Source organism: Rhinolophus ferrumequinum, chromosome 14 (genome assembly GCF_004115265.2).
Source record: "Rhinolophus ferrumequinum isolate MPI-CBG mRhiFer1 chromosome 14, mRhiFer1_v1.p, whole genome shotgun sequence".
In the NCBI taxonomy this organism is placed as follows: Eukaryota; Metazoa; Chordata; class Mammalia; order Chiroptera; family Rhinolophidae; genus Rhinolophus; species Rhinolophus ferrumequinum.
In genome coordinates this window covers 17907302-17926026 of record NC_046297.1, presented here as the reverse complement: position 1 = coordinate 17926026, position 18725 = coordinate 17907302, and the positions used below count along the sequence as shown (strand labels likewise).

The following is an 18725-nucleotide window of genomic DNA, read 5'->3' as shown; positions in this document are numbered from 1 at the left end:
CTTGCCTGTTCTTTGATGCTAAATGATAGCTTTGCTGAGTAGACTAATCTTGGTTGTAGGTCTGTGTTTTTTATCACTTTGAATATTTCCTGCCAATTTCTTCTGGCCTGCAAAGTTTCTGCTGAGAAATCAGCTGACAGTCTTATGGAAGCTCTGTTGTAGATAACTAACTGCTTTTCTCTTGCTGCTTTTAAGATTCTCTGTCTTTAACCTTTGGCATTTTAGTTATAATGTGTCTTGGTTTGGGCCTCTTTGGGTTCATCTTGTTTGGGACTCTGTGCTTCCTGGGCTTGTATATCTATTTCCTTTACCAGGTTAGGGAAGTTTTCAGTCATTATTTCTTCAAACACATTTTTCAATTCCTTGCGCTCTCTCCTCTCCTTCTGGTACCCCTATGATGCAAACGTTAGTATGCTTGATGTTGTCCCAGAGGACCCTTAAACTATCCTCATTTTTTGGGTTTCTTTTTGCTGTTCTGATTGTGTGTTTTCTGCTACCTTATGTTCTAAATTGCTGATTTGATTCTCTGCTTCAGCTAATCTACTGTTGATTCCCTCTAATGTATTCTTCATTTCAATTATTGTATTCTTTATTTCTGACTGGCTCTTTTTAATGTATTCTATCTCCATTTTTATGTTTCCTATCTTTTTGTCGAAGTTCTCCCTGAGATCACTGATCACCCTTGTAACTAGTGTTTTGAACTCTGCATCTGGTAAATTGCTTGTCTCTATTTTGTTTAGTTCTTTTTCTGGAGCTTTGTTCTGTTTTTCTTTTTTAAATTTTTTTCAACTTGGGACATGTTTTTTTGTCTCCCCATTTTGGCTACCTGCCTGTGTTTGTTTCTACGTAGGGCTGCTATGCCTCCCAGTCTCAGTAGAGTGATCTTATGTAGTAGGAGTCCTATGGGACCCAGTGGTGTAGTCTCCCTGGTCACCAGAGCCAGGTGCTCTGGGTGTGTCCCTTGTGTGGGTTACGTGAGCCCTACTGTTGTGGTTGAGCCTTGGTTGCTGTTTGCACATCAATGAGAAGGATTGACCCTTAGGTTGATTGGTTGTTAAGACTGGTTGTGATTACAGTGGAGGAGCTGTGGTGCAAGAGCTGACCGTACAGAGCAGGATTAGATTTAGCAGGGCTCTGGTGCCTGACCAGTGTGCCCTTTAGGTGTGTCATTCTTGGAGGTGGTCGGGTGTTGCTCTGGCTTGATCTGAAGTTGACCACTAAGTGTGTGAGCCCTGGAGTCTCCTGGGAGGGGACCTGCGGCAGGCTAAGTTCAGCTATAGCCTGTGCCCTGCCTGTGGCCACCTGGCATGAGCCACAAAGCAATCCACAGATGGCCGTCATTTGCACTGAGTTTGGAGGTGCCTCAAGAGGAAAATCTGTGAATCTAGGCCAGCTGCTGCTAGTGCCAGGCTTAGGGCTTATAAGTCTGAGTTATGGGGCACATGGAAGCCAGATGGTGTTTGTATGGGTTTTGTGAACCTTTGAGAGATTTTAGGAAAGTTTGCATCATGAGCCAAGGCTGGCCATTTACATGGAAAAGCCACTGGAAGCAGCTTGGGTGTGGCTGAAAGTTGCGGAGGCGGGGTGGGTATGGTCTTAGGGAATCACTAGGAGGGGGCAGACGAAGGTGTTAGCCAATTTGATGGAGACTCAGATATGACGTCTGCATGCGTGTGCACACAGGAAGGGGGAGGGCTCAACAAAGAAACAATGGTTTACTCCAGCTCTTCTGTCTGGGAGAAAGCTGACCCTCTAGCCCTCATTCTGAAGCCAGATCATTCAGTTCCTCTTCCTGTGCCTGGCACCTTTACACCTGCTGCCGCAACGCTGGAGCTCAGAGCCGGTGAATCCATCAGGAAGTAAGTCTGTGTCCCACAAGTAAGTACATGGTCCCTTTAAGAGGAGTACCTGGGAGTGTAGTTGCCCTCGTCTCACTCATCCACAACCTCTGCTGGTTTTCACAGCCAGAAGTTATGGGGACTTCTCTCCCCAGCACTGGAACCCTGGGCTGGGGAGAGGCTGGCACCCCTTCCTCATCAGGGGGAGATAATTGCAGCCGAGATATCTCTCCTAATTTTTAATGGTTACACATGGATGTGGGACCAGCTGGTTCTGTGTCTCTGCCCCTCCTATGAGTCTTGAGGTGGCTTCTTCTCTATGTGTAATTGTAGGGCTTTGGTTCAGCTATACTCTAGGTGGAAATTCTCAATGATGGTTGTTCTATAGTTCAGTTGTAATTGATGTGGCTCTGAGAAGAGGTGAGCACAATGTTTACCTACTCTGCCATCTTTACCACAAATCCTGGGAGAGATTTTGATGTAAGAATTTGCCAGGCCTATAGCTTTAGTCTTTAGATTCAGATGAACAGGATTTTGATAATGGAGACTATATGAAGGATCAAGGGAGAGTGAAGAGAGATCAAGAAAAAGGAGAGATTAAGAAAGAAAAATTGGTCCTGGTGACGTCTGAACTTTGATCAAACCAAGTCTGGACTTCTCACGTTTGGAACCAATATATTTGTTTTTATTTTGGCTTACTCAATCAGAACAAGGCTTTCTGTCACTTGAACCAAATGAGCCCTAACCCACTTGGAAGTCTTTGGAGATTTTCTAAGTAAGGAGAAGCTTAAGGACAGTGTACTAAAAATGTATCTTGCAAAAGAAAAGCAACTCTAATAGAGCTGTACATGCCTTGGTGACCACCCTGAGTTAAAAGACGAAGCCCTTGGGATAGTCAGAGAGCACTCCTGGCAGGTCCTTACTTTCTTGGGCTTTTCCAGCTGAGTTTCCTTGGCTACGGCGGCTGTGGAGCAGCGGTTCTCCACCCCGGACCAACAGCATCAACCTCACTTGGGATCAGTTAGAAATAAAAATTCTTGGATCTCTCCAGGCCTATGGAAGCAGAAATACTGGGGATCGTGGGGCCCAACAGCCTGGATTTTAATAACCGTTCAAGTGACTGTGATGTATATTCAAGTTTAGAACCACTTCTCCCAGACGGCTGTTTCTGAGTGTAGTATCACTGGAGGGTCATATGCGATGCATGTGGATTTCAGTGGACCTTGATGTCAAGGGAGACCTGAGATCTGATTTCCCTGCTGACATGGTTCACTCCAGTTCTTAGCTCCAAACGCCGGGTTCTCAGTTTCACAGCAAAACCACAATTTTGTGATGTAAGTGGAGACACAGGTCCGGGGTTTCCTGAAACAACTTGTGAGTTCAGATTTCTTTTCTGGAGATTGTCCTCAGCGATTTCATCTCCTTAGTAACTGCTATGTAATCCTACTGATGCTTAATGAAGTGCGACATCGTGGGACAGAATGTGATAAATGAGGCAGCAGCTCATGTCTCCAAAATTCAGTGTATGGAAGTGGATGTCTTCTATGTAAGATGGGAAATGACTCTTCAATTATTGATCCCCACCCTCTCAAGGGCTGGTCCAGGCTGGGAGCTGTGCAGGGGTCTGAATTACAGGAGACCCCTAGTGTTCAGTGGGGCCCATTTCAGAGATGGAGAAGTCCACCAGTACTCTATGCTGACATGGAGAGGAGGACGATCTTTCAAACATCTAGACGATTTTTCTCAGAGGTGGGAGGTTAGTACTTGCCAGCTCAAGGCACTTTTTCTTCTTAAAGCAAAACAAACTTTAATGTAGTGGGGATATGTGGGCTTGGAAGTCACAGAGCCTGAGTTTGAATTTTGAGGCTGTCAGTTGCTATATAGTCTCAGGTATGGAACTGAGTCCATCTGAGCTTCAATTTTCCACTCAGAAAATGCGGATGACAATACCCAACTTCTATGGTGGTCACGAGGTTCAGAAAGACTATGAGAAGTACTAGGCACATACTATGTACTCAGTCAGTTTTCATCTCCCCTAATCCCCCTACTTAAGCTCCCACAGTCTCTTCTTTCCCCATGACCCTTGTGTCCTAATATTGCTCTCCTGGTCTCAAGTCTTGTACTCCTGCCAAATCGGTCCTGTGCCGAGTTCCCAAGTCTCCAGAAGTACCCTGTCCTTTCCCTCTCCAAAAATAACTTCCTTTTTCAAAGGTAGGTAGACTTGACATTGCCACCATTATCTCATTGAAGAAATTGATGCTCCAGGTGAACTTGGGCAACTAAAGCCTTCCTTGTGGTAGAGCTTTGCCCTTCCCATCCCTCAAAGGGGAGATGAAGCCACAAGACTCTCCAGTTGACAAGTACAACGTAGTGGTTGGGGCAGGTAGGTGCTCTTGGGATCTCCTCTCGTTTATGCATTCCTTCCTGCCTCCGTTCATTCACTTGTACAATAAACATATTGTGAGCCCCAAGTATATTGTCCAGGTACTGTGCTAATTATAGGGGACAGGGAGATGAATCCAGTAGTCCTGGAATTCACGAAGCTCAGACTTGGAGAGTAGACAGACACCTAAGCAGACAATTTAGAAACTCTAAGAAAGTTATGATAAAGCGTAGAATATTGGAATGCAGAAGAGGAGGCCAGAGTGAATCAGATTGGTTGAGTGTGCCAATCAGGAAAGACTTCCTGAAAGGGATGATGCTTTTAGGAAAGCCTGAGTCTTAAAAGCTACATGAGAAGGTGAAACGTTCAGGAGTGGGCTCTCTTAGGTAAAGGGACTAGCATTGCCAGTGAACGAGATAACACAGGGTATGCACAGGAGAACCCCAGGAAGTTATATTACTGGTTGAAAAAACGTTTGAAGATGAAATTGCGAGTTAGGCAGAAACCTACTCATTTTATCCAAGGGAAGAGGAACCCCTAAAAATGTTTACTAGACAGGGAGTGGTTGATCAAATTTAACTAAATTTCTAGCTAAAATTTCTTGAGTGCTTACCCTGAGCCGGGTACTGTTTTAAGAACTTCAGGTAACTGAGTCATTTAATGTAGGTCTCTTTGGGTAGAGGATGGACTTGGGAAGGGGAGGATTGGAGGTGGGGAGACCAGTCAGCAGCAGGAGGGGTTGGATGTGGAGGGTGGGGGAGAGGAGTCAAATGGGGTGACTGCATGAACAGTGCCTTGAAGGGGACCTGAGAAGGCAGGACAGCAGCCGGCTGGGAGAGAGGGGCTGAGTCCCGTTAGGGAGTGCTCCTAGAGCTGAGAACCATAACTGGGGTGAAAGTGTATTTATTACTGGACCCTGAATCTGGAAATCTTGTCCATGCCCCAAGTCTGGCCTCTCTACTACCAGGTGTTGCTCCGCTCTTTCCTAGTAGGAAACATCTCCCCCTCCCACATATCTTCCTTCCACTGTTCCACAAATCTCTTTCAGGGAGGAAAGACCTCAGCGACAATGGCTTCTCCTCCTTTTGTGCAGTGACAATTTGAGAACGGGTAGAAGAGATTGCGCTGCGGAAGGAGCAACTGAGCATCCATCCACTGAGGTCCGGACGCCCTCAAAGTTGGCGAATTTCTGTTGTGCCCCTTTCGCACAGCTACACATTTTTTAGCTCTGTCTCCTCTCCCTTTGGTCTCTGTGTCTCCGTTCAACCAGCACCATGGAAGCGCGGGTCTCATTTCCCAGGCGCTGCCAGTGGTGCCATCGCCCAGCAGAGGGCAGCATTGAGATACTAATGACGTGTGCCCAGGGCGTCTGCGTCGGCAAGAGGAACCGCAGGGCCCACACTTGTTCCAGGCACTAACCTTTTAAACAATTCCCTGGGGAGCCCTTTATGCCCTGTGTGGGCTGCCCGAAAATGAGCAGGCGATAGGAATGAAATATTAAACAATTCTGTTCCGCGGAATGAAAATGAGTTGTCATTTAGCATTTTATCAGTTGATGACACATTCTTCGAGCTTAACGGTGGTTTTGTTAAGAGCAGGAGCCGGATGAACCCATTTGCCACTGCACCCCCACCCCCTGGAGTAGCGAGCGCCGTCGTGGGGGCAGCGCCGCCAGCAGCGGGAGGGGACACCTGAGAGACGCAGGCTGAAGCTGGCAGGGACGAGGGGCTGAGGACCAGGGACCTGTGCGGGAGGGAAGAGATGCAGCTGCGTTGATTTGAATGCTAAGGATGCAGGCACTTTTCGAGCGGGGGGGGGGGGGGGGCTGTGACCAGGTGGAAGGCGGCAGGGCACAGCACGATGGAGGCAGCTGAGAAGGCGGAAGGTCAGGGGAGGCCGGCAGCCTCGCTCTTCCCATCAGCGACAGGTGTCTCCCTCCATATTGATTCTGTTGATTAGCAGGGAGAGATGTTTAACATTTTCTTTGTCCTCCATCCTCCCTATTGACCTGCCTTTCCTCGCCTCCGCTTCCGGTTGCACTGCAGCAGAGTCCGGGGCACACCCTGAATCCTTTCCTATATGGCCAGAAGGGAGGGACTCTTTTTGTCTCCATTTTGTGTTTCCACACTGTGGATGCTGAGTCAATGTTTCAGAAAGAGAGCTGGTCCTCAGCAGAGTTTTTGCAGAAAACGTGCTGAGATGTGTCTCCACCATGGTTCACAAGCTGTCAAAATTAAATCACTTTAAAAGCGCGCATTTATAGGAACCAAGAAGAGAAGAGTAAGCCCGGTTGAATAAACTGGGTAAAACCCTGATGTCCTCTTCCTTCAGCTGAATTAAATAATAATTATATCTGTGGGAAAAGGTTCCTTGTTGCTACAAAAACGGAATCCTCACTCTTCCCCAGTGTGCTTTATTTCTTTACAGGTAATATTGATTCTTTGCTCTGGATGATTACCCTCAAATCCCTATTTCCCCCACACTCATGGTCTCACGGAAATGAAAGCCCTCGTTTGACAATCATGAGAACCATGAAGTGCTCGCTGGTAAGTGATTTGGATTCGAAGTGAAGTATTTCTTCTGTCCTTTTGCAGGTCACATATTTGGCTGGTTGAATCAAATTCCTACCTGGTACAGGCACAGGAAATGTTTGTAACTAGCTTAAGAACACAAAGCATATTTAGCAATATGTTATTTTATTTTTTTATTTGAATGAATGTATCTTGAAAATAGTCCTGCTGTTTGAGAACGCGTGCGCAGCCAGTCATGAGAGTAGTGGGGTGTCCAGTGAGTCAGGCTTCTCTCTCCTTGTTACTGAGAGAACAGAGGCGGTGAAAAGGACAGGGATTTGTGATCAGACGAAACTGAGTTTGAAACCCAGCTCTGCCTCTCACTAATTATTTCACTTATTCGAGTTCTTCTGAGCTCCCATTTTCTCAAGCATTCAATGGGATAATAATAATAATAGTTGTCTCATTATGTACACAAATGTATGTAAAGTAAAATAACATCTATAAAGGGCCTGCAGCATAGTAGGTTCTCCATATCAGTCTCCCTTCCCACCTTCTCTTCCTCTTTTTCCTCCTCCTCCTTCTTCTTTTCTTCAGTCAAATAACCTCATCCAAAAGAGCATAAACTTTGAGACAAGTGGAGATTTATCCTGTAACCTCAGTTGCACATAAACTCACTTAAGAAAAACTACAGCATTAAAAAAATGGCATATTTAGGTTTGTATTTTCTGTGTTTTATTTCTATATTTATCCATATGTTGAATACTGGCCAATCGTCCAGTATTTTGACATGTATATTATTATATCTATCGGCAAGCAACTTACATTCTTCCTTCCTCCCTTTCTTCTTCTCTCCCTCTCTCTGCTCTCACAAAGCTGTCTTGTGGAGCCTAAGTCACAAAGAACGCTTCCCTTATTCATTTATTTTAATTAGTTGTCTTTGTACAGAATATCAGAATTGGATAAGGCTTTGCTCATCTCATTCCACACTCCCTTTGATAATTTTGGATTTATTTGATCCATCTGATACTTGCCAACCTCCATGGTATAGGATGGGTGGTTGTCCGGTGTCTGCTAACCCCAGAGTGAACCCAGTCTACTGTATGATGGATTTAGAAAGTCCGCCTGTATCCTGAGCTGAGGTCCCGTGGCCTTGATCCTACTTTCTGGAATATGCCAGATTGGAGGTGGTCATCTTTCTTTAAATCTCTTCTCCTGGTTATGCCTTGCTATTTTCCTCAAGACTTTCTATATGGCACAGTGGCTCAGGTAGGTACCATAGTTCCATCTCTGGGTTGGAAACCCTTGTGTAACCCTTGCTGTATCTCTCACAATGTCCAGGACATCTGCTTACCATTAGTAACTTGGCCGCATGTAAGTGTCCCCGGCTGATGGAGAATCATCACTAGGAAATCAGGGGGAGGGAAGCATGCGAAAGGTATATGAAGGTGAGATTGCCTGTGCTGCCCAGAAATCTGTCCCCTTTCCTTTTTCTAGCCCGTTCTTTGTGTTGGGTCCTGGGCTTTAGGGGAGCTGTTGAAGCTGAGGGAAGCAGGCCTTTCACACTTGTCAACTTTAACTTTTGAGGATAAAACTGCAATTAGAGGTGAAAGGGGGGAAATACATCCTCACCTCTTTTGTGCCAAGAGGAATTGCTCCTTTCTGGTTGTTCTGATCTGGCAATGCTTTCATAGAACAAGTGAGTCCATTTTTCACTTCTCTCAGACATTTTGAATGGACATACTTTGTATTAAATTGAGGACGATGGGCTCATCTACCCAATTGAATTAAGATGGAGAGCTGAAATATTTTACCAAAGGACCCGAGTTAATAGTATTCTTTGAATTACCCAAACTAGATGAGTTGAATTTTTTTTCCTTTGGCTATTCAGATAATATTAATTCTCAACTTCACTTTGTGTGTGACGATGATTGTTAGATTTGAATTAGTTTCAAATGCTCAGACAGAAAGAAACAAGGGAAAAGAACCCCACCATACTCACCAAGACAAACCAGAAGCCATAATCTCAATTTTTGAATAAAAAATATTAAAAAAAAAATCCATCCATTGGAATAAAAACGTTAAGGTTGGCATGCAGTTGCTTTTCTGAAATAATGAAAGGGGGCTATTGAAATCTGGTAAGTACAAAGATCCATTGTATCATTTACATCTTAAAACTAGTTTTAAACTTGTAGCTTTGAGAACGCTTGCACCAGATGTGGAGGAAGCCTCAGCTCACTGACCGGGGGCCATGCCGATTCTGGGGTCCAGGCTCTGTTCTCCCTGTCTTTCCAGCTTCCTGCTGCCTCAGCCGTCTCCAGGCTGCTCAGTTACTGACCTTGTACCCCCTGGCCGGGCACACAAATGCCCACGACTACTGGAAACAACTGTGGTCAGTGGACTTTGGCAGGTGGTGTTACCTTTTCCTTACGTGGCACCTCACAGTATCTAATGGAGCCGGCTAGCACCCCACTTCTTTGCAATGATCCTGTCCAGTAGGTATGATAAAGTCCTACTTACAGGTGAGGAAACTGAGGTACTGAAAGGTTAAATAACCAGCTTCGATTCCTGGGTTTGTGGAAGGGCGTTAAGTCCTGGGTGCTTTTCCCTCAACTTGTTTCCTCAGACGCATTGCTCTTGTGCAATTCAGAAATTCGTACTTCTTCTCTTCTCCCGAGGAGTTTCAGCAATGCTCTGCTTGGTAATTTATGCGCGAAGGCCACCGTCACCATCTATATCAGTTCTAAAATTTTAGTTTTCTTGCAGCATGCTGCTATATTTTTAAAAAGTTTGCACATACTTCAGATATGTATTAGCTAAATTTTGTATGTGAAATACACCTTTTTTAAAAGAGGGAATAGTATCACTCTCAGTCAAGAAAATAAATATCCCTGCGGAAATCTGTGAACCGGATGTTCCAAGTGAAGTTCTAATTGCTATAGAAGAGGGGGCAGAGGGACCTGCTTGATAATGGGGGGCAGGAAACAGCCTCCAAGAAAGGACTCTGAAAAATGAGGAAGCATCTCCCTGGAATGTGAGCGGATTCCATGTGATTCATCCATCACACATCTGTGAAGACACACACTCCCAACAGTATCTGAGTTGTGACACCATGACAACAAAATCCCATGAAAGGTAGAAAGTGACCTTTTCTACCCATTTTCTACTTTTTTTTTTTTTTTAGGGATAAGAATCTTATTGGAAATGGTGAGATTGCCATAAGAAGGACCCAACATAAGATCACTGATTGTAAACGTGAGCCTATTATGGTTTATAGGTTTTCAAGTCTTTGGCCCAAATGAGTTGTATCTTGGGAGAAACTTACATATATAAAACTGTACATATAAATAATTTATTCAACTGCAGCAGCACTGTCTGAAACTCTGGGGGGATTCTGGAGCATGATTCAGGGGCCAAATAGTAAAGATGAAGTTCTCTTTCAAAAGAAAGAGAACAGGATTATTCTCTAATCTGTTGAGCCTACAAAGAGGTTGGGCAGAATGTAGAACACATATTTAAAATGCAGTTTCAAAAGAAAAGCTTCTGAGTGCTCCAAGGCAGGTGTGGTGATCACTAGGACTCAGCAGGGGCACATTAAGAATGTCGTGTTGCACTGATACCCTTTCTTTGTTTGTTGGGTTATGAATGAATGTATGTGGTGTATCTGGATTTCAGCAAGTGTCCTGTGTATTCCTCTTTTATGTGGACTGGCTCGTAATTGTTAGATGGATTGGTAACTGTTTGAACACCCATACTCCTTCCTTCCTTGTCCAAACCTGGGAGGTGTTTTATCGTGACTTGGATCTGAATGTTGGTGGCATACTAATCAAATATGTGAGTGACCTGTAGGACAGTTAAAATCTTGTGTGACAATACCTACACTAAAAAACAAAACAAAACAAAAAACCCCAAACAACAAAATATTAAGCAGGTGGCAATATGGCTTCAATAGAAAAAATGTGAGCTCCTGGTCCTACTTTCTCCTACCTCCCTCCACCTACAATTGCAAAATTATATGGGATAGTAGTGATGAAGTTTAGCAATAGGATGTGTGATAAACTTACTATTTTTAGTTGGCTGAGAGCTTACCAATGGGAGAACTAAGGAGATACATGGTTTTGAAGGCTAGTGCAACGTTGACGTTCCAAAGTCTACGAGCACAGAAGTCCAGTGAATACAAGTGTGTTGTCTAGCATAGGGCACTTAGTTCATAGACCCAACCTGCTCTGGATCGGTCTGACCAAATCTCGAGTGTGCTATCCAGTTTTGAACCCTGTATTTTAAGAGCGACTCTGACAAACAGGTCGATATGTTTGAAATGACTGAGGGATATAGACGTGTAACCAAGAGGAAAGAAGGCATTTATGTGTGTGTGCGTGTGTCATGACCTCTGCTTTCAAATATGGGAAGAGGCTGTGGAAGGAGGCCTGGAAAGATGCTGCATGATTCCAGAAACATTCAGGTTACAGCTGAATTGTCACCTTCTCACACATGCTCAGTGGAGGCTTTTACAGCCCCTTCACTCCTCTCAGCTGCCCCTATCTCATTATCTTGTTTAATTTCCTCTATAATAATTAGCACTAATTGTCATTTTGTTCATTTGTTTTCTTAATTTTTTCTGTCTTTATCCAGTAAAATATAATCTCTATGAGATTATAATCTCTTTCTTGCTCAAAGCTCTGTCTCAGGTGTCCAAGTCAATATATAGTAGGTTCTTACTAAATAATAGCTGGAAGAAAGAAAGGATGGAAGAAAGGAAGAAAGAAAGAAAGCAACAAAGAAAGAAAAAGGGAAAAAGGAATGGGTTCCAATGAGAAAAGTAAAAATAGTGAGTAGAGTTATGAGGAGACTAATTTTAATTTAACGGGAAGTGGGATGTTCCAACAATTGTAGTTGTCTGGTGTTGGAACCAGTTCTTTCTGGAGATGGTTCCCTGTGACTTGATATGGAAAGAGAATATTGTAGGCCAGGACTAGAATGAGAAATGGATGAAATGATCTTTACAGTTTATTCTGACCTTGAGATTAAGCTAAAAATATATCTTACATTTAAAATTGCTCCTCCTCTTTAGGAATTCAACTTTCTATGGCCTTGACCGAGCCTTATCAGCTGAAACCATGTGGATCGTCCTCTGGCCATTCGGGAAGCAGTGCAGCTGCGGTGAGGGAAGCGGTGTGACTGTCCCTGTTCTGAGCCTGTGGCTATCACACTGCTAACTATCCTACTGCGAAGCAGCCTTGGGAAAGCCACTTTTAACTTTGTGTTTCAGTTTTCTCTTTTAAGGAAGGTGAATAATAATACCTTACTTATAGACATGTTGTAAAACCTAATTAAATATTTCAAAAGTATTCCTTAATCCCCAGATTAAACACACCTAATAAAGGCCAAACAACACTTTTGTTCTCTCTGAAGACACTTCTGTGGTAAAGGCTACCCCCTCCAGAGTCTGACTCTGTGTGTGTGTGTGTGTGTGTGTGTGTGTGTGTGTGTGTGTGTGTGTGACTACCCTGTAAGGATGAATTTAGCTGAGGGTAAGGCTGGAAGTCCTGTCAGTGTGATGGGAACCCTTGAAAGACATGGCTTAGCCTTCCACGTTCCACTTTCACCTTCTCTAGGCAAAAGGAAGCACGAGAGCTTATCAAAGAAACGTACCCAGAAGGTCAGGGTCATGGAGCTAGTACTTCATGCAGTTTACCAGATGTTCAAGTGGCCCTTGGTGGCTTTGCTGTTCCTTTCCATGTTTCTCTAAGCTTGGTCTCTGAGGCCAGATGTTAGGGGAAGCGTGCCCCTTAGTTTCTACGGGTTATGTGGGACACCTGGTTTTGCTTTGCCTTTACTATCCAGGTCCCCCATCCCCCACCCGCCATACGTATACACCTCCCACCTAGGGAAGGCCAGCGCTGGGAGCCTGCTCCGTGTCGCAAATTACAGACTTCCAGTCCCACAGGGCCTCCTCTAACACTTTGGTGGTGAGTTGCTGTGGGTTGCTGTGCTGCGCTTGTTTAGACAACATCTGCGCTTTGGCATATAATGACTACCACCCTTTCCTTCATTCCTGTGGTTCCCCCAGAAGTGCCAACCACAGTTGTCTCCCTCTCTCCGCTCACTCCTCAGAGTTACGAAGATGTGACTCAGACAGGGCCAGCTGGGGCTTGCCCCTGGAGTTGACATGTGGACTCTGCTTGTGATGAGTCCACTTTTTATGGAGATTGATGCTCTGGGAGAAGGAAAGTCTGGGGCTGCTGAATGCCATCTTTCCTGGTCACAAGTGAGAAGCCATCTACAGCAGGGGAGAAGGAGACTAACCCACAAAGGAAGGCAGAAATGAGAAATGGAGCCAGAGAGAGCTGGGTGACGTGACAGGAGCACTGGATAAGCCAGGACATAACTTCTTAGTTGTGGGAGCCAATACATTCCCAGACTATGTTTGAGCAAATGACATTTCTGCTCCTTGCAATGAAAAACATCCTCCATAGTGCACCGGCTACCAGCAGTTGGAGGAACACAAACTCTTGTAGGCACATGGAGGGCACAGGAGGTCAAGGCAGAGGTGAAGTAAGAGCTGGGATTCTGAAATCTAGTGGAGCAACCTGGGTGAATTAGAAGGGTAGGTTCTAAGGTCAGGGGGCTATTCAGAGCATATTGTCATAAAGCAGAAAATGGGAAGGGGCCAGACTAAGGAAACTAATACTTATCGAACATTTACTGGCTAGACCCTGGGCTACGTTCTTTACTACATTATCTTGCTAAACCTCACAACAATCCTATGACATAGATGTTCCCCCATTTTACTGATGAGAAAACAGGCCTCGTGGGGCTAAGTTACTCTTTCAAGAGCTTTTGCTGGAATCAAGGTCAACCTTATTTTGAAGCTTTTGCTCTTTCTAGTACCTTGTAGGCTTCTTAAAGGAAGAGGTTTGAGCCTTAAAGAGGACTGTGTGTTCTGGTGAAAGGACGGGACATGTGTGAGGGGGGTAGTGGGGAGCAGGGCGTGAGGGGGCACACCAGGGCTGGGGGCCCAGCCTTTCATATGACCTCTCACAGGGCCTGGCATATAACAAACGGTTCCCAAATATTTTCCTGAAAAGAGTAGCTTCCAATTCTTGTATTTTTCCATCATGAAGTGTGATCCACTTGCCTGCAAGGCCCTTTCCTGGCTGATTTTCAGCTCTGAGATCTTTAGGCTTTTAGTTTATTAAAGTTGAAGAAATAAGTTCAAGAGCTTTACTTGGAGTTTACACTGTTCAGGTGACCATCGCAAACTCTGCTCCTTCCCCCGCCTGTGGGCTGGCTACGGGAGGAGGACGTGTCACCTAATTCCCCCCACTGCCTTTCCTTTTCTGTTTCTTCTTCTATTGGCGGGTGTGGAGCTAAGATTATATATGGATATCTGAAAATGGTGAACATTAAAACTAAGAATAATCATTACTAACTACCAAAGTGTTTTTTCTATGCATAGTGCAAGCAAATTTTGAAAATGGGCAGTAACAACTTCAGTTCTGTAAGCACCCCAAAAAAGCACTGAAATGGACAGATTTGCATTTTAGAAATGCCATTTCAAATGCTCAAATATGGACTTTGGATACCTAATCAAAAGGCTGCAATTAAAATTTGAAATCTCAAGATTTGCAGGAAAGCAGTTGTGAGGTTATGTCAAATGGCTGCCTTCCGAGGCTTTTTGAAAATGTCTACAAGTTAGATGAAACAAATGGCTCCCCCAGATGGTGGCTGCATGCAAGGGATTCCTGCAGGGTCAGAGGGCGTGAAGAACATCAGAGTGCTGTTGTGTTTGTTTTCAGCACCTGGCAAGGCAGACATGAAAATAAAACCCTCCAATAATAAGAATAAAAGTAAACAGGAGAGCAGGTTTGTGTCACAGTGGGGTGCTGTGAGACTGGGACCACCATGCAGCCCACACTCAGGGCTCTGAGGCGGCCGCGAGGTGCCCCATGGCCTTGAGGTTCAGGGTTTGTGTAGGAGATTGGTCTGTGTGCTGGACTCCTGCCTCCTGTTTGCTCTGGGGCTGTCCCTGCAGCAAGATGGTCCCAGTGCTTGCCCTGGGTTCTGGGATTTCTCAAGGGTACTGAGGGAAGAGAGGAACTAGGCTGCCTGGCAGGGTCCCCAGACTGGTGCCCTGGGGGCATTTCATGCAAGATTGTTCCAATACAATTGATAGAGTTTAGTTGTGGGAAAATAACTAGTCCTTTCAAGGTGTTTTCCAAGCCGTTTTAAGCTAGATCCCTAGGTTTTTAAGAGTGACTATCCAGAGAGCTGGAAAAAAAAATCTATAAATCAGATATGTGTATTTCTTGTTCTCCACAAAGAAAAGGGAGCACAAAGAACACCCAAAACAGCAATTTCAAGAGGCTCCATGCAGTCCCTGCCTCTGTCACTTCTTTTCTACAGTCTGGTTGTTCTTCCCCTTGGGCATTCTCTGCTCTTCACAGTACAGTGTTAACATGAAACCGGAGATCTTTTTTGTTTTCTTTTCTTGGTAGAGCATGTCATTTTATGTTCTTGGTAGGCAGAAATGGATTTCTGTCTGTTCTGAGTGAAGCTAAAATGAAAGTGGCTCTATTCAACAGCACAATCACATTCAATGGAGGTAATAATATCTTTTCTCTGCCAAGCATCCCAATTCAAAAATCAGACACAACCATAACATCATTCTGGCCTTAAAAGTTGTAGCTGCTGAAGCTTATGAGGGAGCTATATTATTATTTTTTTTGGGGGGATGAGTGTTCAACTTTAACATGTAGTTTGATTTGGCAAAAAACAAAACAAATAAACCCAAAGTAACCCTGAGGAGTTTGCTGTGGAAGTGAGAGTCCGTCATGGTTCGGAACAAACACTGAAGCTTGACAGTCCTTTGCTCTGATTCAGGATTAATTATTTCCATGGCCAGAATAAGTGGTGGAACCTCCCGGAGCCTCTGTTTCTTTATCTAGAAGATAAAGATAACAAAATCTCTCTCACACGTTGGTTGTGAAAATTCCAGGGATCACTGCCTGTAAAGTTCTTAGCACAGGGCACGGTCGGAGTAAACGCACAGCACATGGCTGTTGTTTGTCATCATTTCCTCAGAAATTCAGTCAAGGAGGTAGGAAACAGAATATGAAAAACAGAGAAAGCTGGGGCTGTGCAGACGTGCTGAGCCTAATTGGGCTCACATCCATGAAACGTGCTCGCTAGGACAAGGGAAGTCAACAGCACAGGTGCCCAGAAGGTCCAGGTGTGTCATTAGCTCCAGGACCTGGGGGCTGACCAGGACCCCACAGATGTGGTCAGAAACAGGAAGTGAAGATTTTGAACAAATCTCACAGTAAGTATGTAAGAGCTAAATGTCTGTTGGGTGTTGTATGTCCAGAAAGGCCACCAGGGCTCTCTTAGAACCTCTCTTTCTGCACTGTTTACAAAATCACACACACACACACACACACACACACACACACACACACACCCCTCTACTTACTTGCCTACTGACCCTTCCTCTCTGTTGAGCCCACCAAAGAGATGGCCACTACCACTTAGTACTACGATATCCCCTTAGAAAAGTGTTAAATTAAAAAGTTAGTCATCACACTTGTTAAACCTACGGCAAGGCTTCATTCAGGACTGTTGTCCTGGTTTAGGGAGGACTGCAGCGGGGTTTTACCGTAGAGGAGAGAGATCAGACTCAACTCGTACAGCAAAGGAACATGGGAACTTATACCCACGGAGCAGAGTGCGTGTGGGGCTGTCAGTGGAAGGACGATTACTGAACGGGAACTTTGGGAGGCGGGAGGATTCTAACCAAACTGATTTGACAGGGTTCTCGCTGAAGGCTGCTCAGGGTGAACAGATGTCACCTGAAGGATCACGGGGGATTAGGAATTTAGTCAAACATCCAGGATGGGGGATTCTGGCTAAACTGACTTAGCAGGATTCTTGCTGAAATTGAGCTCCTGAGGATATGCTCAAGGTTGGGGCCAAGTTGAAAATATGCTCAGAAGAGCCTGACTAGAGTTTGGTCAAGGAGAGAATCTTTGTCAAATGTAGCACTAGGAATCCATGCTTCTTTACCCCAAATCCTCTCATGCTTTGGGATGAAGTTCTGATTGGGTATCCATTGGTGATTTTCCAACTGTTATGTAGACATTAACTTACTTCATGCCACTAGGAACGTGCTCTTTATTTTAGAATAAGACTTTCAGCGAAGTTCTCCATAGCCAATACAATTTAAAAAGGATGTCTGTGTGTTTTGTTTGTTTTTTGAATTCTTTTTCTAAACACTTCCAAGCACTTAGTGTATATTTACAGGTCTCCTACACCGTGTCTTTGACTGATAATTGGAAGGAAGAAGACTTTCCAGTAAGACATATCTGCTATGGATTTAAAAAAAAGTGCTATTCTTAAAATGTCAGCTTCTCTATGATAAAAATCATTTAAAAATTTATGAAGGGGAAATTGGAAAGTGGAAATTGGTCAGGCTACTTACTCCTTAATTCTGATTTAGGGCAGCAATAAAAACTCTAAATATATGTTCTCAGTGCCCTAGTACTGATGAGATTTCCAGGCAGTTTTCAAGAAATGGGAGTCAATGACTGTGTTTTGGACCAAGAGATCCCACATGGTGGAGCTCCATGAAGCACCTTGAACAATTCTTCTTTCTGTGGGGGAAGAAAACAATGTATGAGGACTCTATACTTTGCAAATGTCAACAGCTCTTTTGATTTGCTTTCCTTTCGGTTTTCTCCTTTTTGTTATCAGAGAGCTTGAAAAACTGGCATGAGAATCAGGCCTCCGGTAGAAACGCTTTCTAGTTCATGCCAATATCACCTTCCCAGGTTGAAGAGTCGTGAGGTTCTTTCACTGCTGGTATCTTCTGTTCGAGGGCAGGGCACCTCCAGCTCCTCTGGACTCATAGTGGACCTGGCTGGCACAGTCCTTGCTTAGTTGGTAGAATAGGTGTCCCTGTTTCCTTCGCTCCCTTCAGACTTCCCTACACTGACTACTGGTAGGAAGGGGCTCTTTTTTGCATAAACACATCAAAGTGATGGTAACACATCAAACACATCAAAGTAATCAGCACATATGCATTCAAATGATTTTCAACAAGGACACCAAAGCAATTTAATGGGGAAAGGAAAATCTGGTTAACTAATTGTGCTGGGACAACTTAGGATACCCACATGGAAAAAAAAAAAAAAAACCTTCACCTATCTCACACCATACACAAAAATCAACTGAAGGTGGATCACAGATCTAACTGAAAAAGCAAAAATGGAAAAGCTACTGGAATAAAACGGAGAGATATTTTCACAACCTGTAGTGGCAACATTTTTTTTAGAGAGGACATAAAAACCACAAACCATAAAAGAATAAACATTAATAAATTAGGCTATCAAAGTTAAAAACCTCTGTGCATTAAAAAAGCCATCAAGAAAGTTGATATGCAATTCACAGACTGGGGAAAATAATTCAAAACACATGTGTATGAAATGACTTGTATCTAGTATATAAAGAATTCCTGCAACTTAGTAATAAAAAAGACAACCAAATAACAAATGTACAAAAGACTTAAATGCTTCACAAAAGATGATAATGAAATGGCAGTAAATACACGAAAAAGCACACAATATCCTTCAAGAAATGCTGCATACCCACTACCATGGCTAAAATGAGAGATAATGGGGGGAAACTGGAACTTTCATACCCTTCAAAGCAATTTTGGAACTCTTTTTCTGGAATGGCATTCAGAGCTGCCCTATGGACTGACAATTAAGTTTGCAAACTTGTTGCAATGATGTTGCTAACATTCTTTTGCTATCAGAGGGATTACTCATTATGAATTTGTACCAACTGGACAAACAGTTAACAAAGTTTACTATTTGGAAGTGCTGAAAAGGCTTTGTGAAAAAGTTAGACGACCTGAACTTTTCACCAACAGTTCATGGTTCTTGCATCACGACAATGCACCAGCTCACAGGGCACTGTCTGTAAGGGAGTTTTAAA

The 18725-nt window shown here is 44.0% G+C and overlaps 2 long non-coding RNA genes across 4 annotated transcripts; both read left to right on the top strand.

Annotated features, from left to right (window-relative positions):
- The first annotated feature begins 1086 nt into the window (after positions 1-1086).
- LOC117033613 (uncharacterized) lies at positions 1087-5778 on the top strand. 3 transcript variants are annotated; one of them, XR_004424930.1, is made up of 4 exons: positions 1087-1358; positions 1725-1859; positions 4050-4221; positions 5270-5778. It is a non-coding gene; the product is annotated as an uncharacterized LOC117033613 (long non-coding RNA). The 3 variants fall into 3 exon arrangements; XR_004424929.1 differs by lacking the exon at positions 4050-4221; XR_004424931.1 differs by lacking the exon at positions 4050-4221 and having other exon boundaries at positions 1725-1878.
- A 2761-nt stretch (positions 5779-8539) lies between these two features.
- On the top strand, positions 8540-12115 carry LOC117033614 (uncharacterized). Its single transcript, XR_004424932.1, has 3 exons — positions 8540-9253; positions 9916-9986; positions 11803-12115. It is a non-coding gene; the product is annotated as an uncharacterized LOC117033614 (long non-coding RNA).
- Positions 12116-18725: the final 6610 nt, after the last annotated feature.